At 33.5% G+C, this 4,936-nt stretch overlaps 1 pseudogene; it reads right to left on the bottom strand.

Moving 5' to 3' along the window:
• Nucleotides 1–206: 206 nt before the first annotated feature.
• LOC125828074 (uncharacterized) lies at nucleotides 207–4,257 on the bottom strand (annotated as a pseudogene).
• Between the last annotated feature and the right edge of the window lie 679 nt (nucleotides 4,258–4,936).

Below are 4,936 nucleotides of genomic sequence, written 5' to 3'. Positions count from 1 at the left end.
TCTTTATGAAATAATAGTAATAACCATCCGAACAAACATAATTACTGTAATCTAGCGAAAATAGAACAATTAAGATCTTGTTTCCAGAAAACTGAAATCTTACTGATAGAACAATAGTCAAAGTAATTTATTTCAAGAAATCATGAAACACTTAGGGAACAAATAGTTTAAACTAAAAAAACTAAATTATAGTCTCTGCTGCCTCTCTATCCTTCGTTGCTTCCACCGTTTGCACCATTACTAGTTTTGTTGTCATTTCCAACTAGACCTCCCACAATTTGTTGAACCGTGTGATGCCAACACAAATTTAGATTGGTCAAAAAATATTCTTGCTTGTATTTTTCCTTTGGTGTGAATTTTCTTATTTGGCCCTTTGTTCCCGACTTTGACTCCAAGATTGAAGATTCCATTTTTGATTTTGGGAGTATTCTTCTTCTGACATTCCAATATCCTTTCATTTAAAAAGTAAAGTTGTAAAAATACAAAAAAAAATGTTTTCTAATAGCTATTGTAACATAAACTTACCTTGTTTTTTGTGTTTGAAATCCCTATTGATGAGGTTGTTCCTTGCTTCACCAAGAAACTTTTTGACCTCCCTCTTGCGAAAGTTGTTTCTCTGTTGCAAATTCCCCTTTCAAAATGGAACACTCCTTTTCTTTTTTTGGAGCATTTATCAACAGCCCCAACCTTTGGTTTAATAAGGACAATTTAGTGTGTGTATATATATAAATACACACACACAAAACTATCGTTATTAAACCAAAGGTTGGGGTTGTTGAGAAATATATATATATATATATTACATTTAGCTTTTTAAAAAAAAAACTTGGTCAAACATTAATTATTATCCAACAAAATGCATATAATGTAAGAGATTACCTCTCTTATTCATTTGTTTCTTGATCCACTTCCATCTTCAGCTTATCAAACCTTGAAATATATATTTTCTTACCTGCACAATTGATCGATACTTGTGACCTTTGTTCTTGTGAGTGCAATACTGCAATCCAATAAGATTCCTGTTAAGTTTATGTATAGTAATTATTAATACATTAGAAAGTAATTATATTCATATGCTCTCATTTTCTTGGTTTATCATTTCGTTAGAGATTTATTGGTCCTTAGAATAAAAACAAGCTAGATAATTTTTGAATAATTTGAACTCTACAGAAGTCTTGAAGGTGGTAGATAGTTACAACTTCATCTCATAGTAATTTGAAACAAGAAAACAGTTTTGATTATCGCTTAATAAACACAAAATAAAATTCACTTTTTTTTCAAAAAAAAAGTAGAGAAAATGAGCGATAATATAATTAAGTGGAGGACGTAAAGAAAGTAAAATATCATACATGTTGGGGGTATTTTTGAGACCTTCCTTTTGAACAACAAACACATATGGATAGATAGATGAATTTGGGCGTGACATATATATCCAGATGTCCTATCCCCCCTGCCCCTCTGATATATCCCTCCCCCCTCGGATACATCTCTCAGCTATGTATCCGAAAGTCTATTGATATATCCGAGATTCATAAATTTTAAGATTTTTTTATAATTTGAAAATGAGTAGGGAAATAATGTAATTAACTCTATACACTATGGGATTTAAGTAAACTATACCTATGAGCCTACACCTTGGGCGGGACTGGCACATAAGAACCATTGTTGGCCCTAAGTGAAACCTTGACCTGGATTAACTCATAGCGGAAGACTTAAATGATGGTAAAATAGTCTCAAAAGATAAACCTATGAAATAACTTAGAATGTCTTGAAAGAACATTCAACTAGCCAAAATGGAAACTCAAGGTTCAACATAAGCCAAAAACAAGATAATGACAAATGAACTAACTAATTGCCTATGAAGCCTCTAGATACTAGAGGGATGTCGGGACAAGACCCCTGATCATCCAAACAACTGAAATAGCCAAAAGCAATAAAATAAAACATAACCAAAGGGATCCTCCAAAAAGCAAGGAGGCTCACCAAATGACTCTGAGTGCTCAACTGGATCAACGAGGCACTGGATGCTAATCCTTGTTACCTGTATCTGTATCATAAAATGATGCAGGCCAAATGGCATCAGTACATTGAATGTACGAGCATGCGAGGGGAAAACTAAACATGACATAAGCTTGAAAAGAATCTGAAAAGAACACTTACCTTATCTTTACTCAACTCAAATACATAATAAAACAACAGTAAAAGTGCAGTTTATATAAAGCATTTAAACAGTAATAACAACTCAATTTACTCATATAATAAAGTAATATAATTCTATGGGAGTTTCTCTAATCGACAACCATCACTATGAGCTAAACTGATGATACATCCTTTAGCCCACGCTGCCACAACTGTCCTATAACTTTCCGGGATATAGAATGCCTCAACTAAGTGGATCCACTAGTCTATGCTAAAAAGCATTAAGGTGTCATCTGAAATGTATGACCCTTTCTTCCCATGATGGCTACATGACTTAGGGAGACTTAAGCTATCTGAACTCGTACCCATATCCATGCTCAATACTAATCCCAAAATACTCAGCTCATATGTTTAAAAACAAAAACTCTTTGTGTGGTTTAAGATAGTTACTCAAAAACTAGCTCAAAGGCTCTCTTGGAAATCGGTGTTTCCTGTCTTGTTTAAATGTGAAAACATTTACTCTTTGGGAATACATAGTCCCGATATACTCTTTTTAAAGAAATGAACTTCAATCTTTACTCTTTACTCAACTCAAAACTCAAGTCTTAAAATAAGGTTAAAACATTTGTAAAAGACTTTTGGAAACTCTTTGAACTTCTCTTGACCTGACTCTTAACTTTCATTGAATTGAATTACAGATTCAAGGCTCATGATTTCATGTTTTTTAGATGTACCTTAGCGTGTAGAAATTGACTCGAAAACTTAGGTATGTTGCAAGGGAACTCAAACGGAAAGAAGTGGGAAAGGGTAGAAGACCTGGCATCCCTGGCGCTTTGAGTGGCATGGGGTGCTAGAGGCAAAACTTCAGAAACTGGCTTGGGGTGCATTGACTGGCACGGCACCCCAGAGGCAAAACTTTAGAACCCAATGAGGGGAGCATTAGCTAGCGCGGCGTCCTAGACCCCTGCCTAGAAAATCACTGCTTTTTCTTGCTCCTTTTCAACTCTAAACCCTCTAGATTCAATTGGTTCTTTCCCCAAACACTTAGATTCGACTACATAACGAAAATATGCAAGAATCTACTCAAAATTACATCTAATTTCATGAATTTAAATCAAGAACTTCTCAATAACTTCAACACTCAGGAACCCAATAGAAACTTCAAACAAATCCATTAAGACCCAAATTTCTATAACTTCAAGAACACAAGTTCGCTAAATAAAATCATGATTGGTGTGTGGGTGAACTAACCCAACTATATTTGATCTCACATACCTCATAGGGATCAACCCTTGGCGAAATCCACAAGCAATTCTTCAAGAACTTGGCGATTCCTTCCTTCTTCTTATCTTTTCTCCTCTTCTTTTCTCTTCTCTCCAAACCCTAACTTAATTTCAATAGCATAAACTTAATTACCAAAACATAATTAAAAAATTTGGCAGTGAAAAGACCACAATACCCTTCTAAAATCCGGTTTTGGCTTTCCTTATCTAGACAATCCAACTTCAAATGGGAATATCTCCCTCATACAAACTCAAAATCGCACAAACTCGGTGGTGTTGGAAAGATAAATCAAATGTATTTCCCACGGTATCTTGTAGCACACCTAAATCATCTTTAGATAGCAGTTATGGTCGTTTGATGTTGACCAAAAACTCATCCTTAACTTAACTTGGTCAAACTTTCCAAATTTGATTATTTCCAAAATGGCTTCTTTCTAATTCCAAGTCTTTATAGTTCTTTCAAATAGCGAGGTGTTACAATATATCACTGGACTTTTGGAAACATCCTCTAGACATCCATATACATAGGTGAGAGATATATCAGAAAGGGGAGGGATGTATCTGAGAGGGGGATAGGGATGTATCAGTGAGAGGAGAGTGATGTATTCGAGAGGATATTTTTGATTTTTTTTCAAATGGTAGAAAATTTCAGAGATTATGGTAAAATAAGATGTGTATTTAGGTATTTTTTTTCCTATACATAATGCATTTGTGTACACACTTCAGTAAGTTTCAACATTCATTTGATAAAAATACATCATAAAAAAGTTGTATTTACCATGTCAAATGCTCCACTTTCACGTTGTATCCTTTCAGATACTCATTCATGTAGCATCTCCTTGTATTTACTATTAAGATGGTGAGGATCACTAATTGATTCATCTGCAGGATCTTTCCTAACCTTTTGTGGTTTATAAGTGGTGTAATAGTTAGCTTCTCCTTTAGAAGGTTTAATTCGAAAGCTAATATTACGAAAGATTGATAATTTCTTCCTCTCATCAGTTAATTTTTCGGGCCCTTTTAAAGCTTCAACATCATTATGCAATTGAGAAAATCTGTTAAAGTTTTGGTGCTATATTAGAAGCCATCTCTTATTTCCCAAATTAAAAAAACAATAATGACCATTTTACAAATATATTTCAAAACAACTTAAGTAAAAAACAAATTACTGATAGAGTAGTCTCAATTAGAAGAAAAAAATAGTTAGAAGACAACATACCACCATGTGAGCAATATTGATTGTCGAAACTGGTGCCATATGAGGAACTATATCTCGACAAATCTTTGATTTCATATGAACAAGTCATGTTTATATGAAGATTAATATTACAAAATATTTGTAGGAAACAAAAAAAGTAAAGAAAACTTAAAGAATAATAGTTGAGAAGTAATGTGGTTTGAGGATTGAAATATCGAGGACTATATATAGATAATTAAATTGAGAAGATGAAAGTAATTTTTAAGATAGATAAGGACGAAATTAATAAGATAAGATTGATATATAACTTTAGCTC

Source organism: Solanum verrucosum, unplaced genomic scaffold, assembly GCF_900185275.1.
Source record: "Solanum verrucosum unplaced genomic scaffold, falcon-dt-bn FXZP01000078.1, whole genome shotgun sequence".
Lineage (NCBI taxonomy): Eukaryota > Viridiplantae > Streptophyta > Magnoliopsida > Solanales > Solanaceae > Solanum > Solanum verrucosum.
This window is presented reverse-complemented; position numbering and strand designations above follow the sequence as displayed.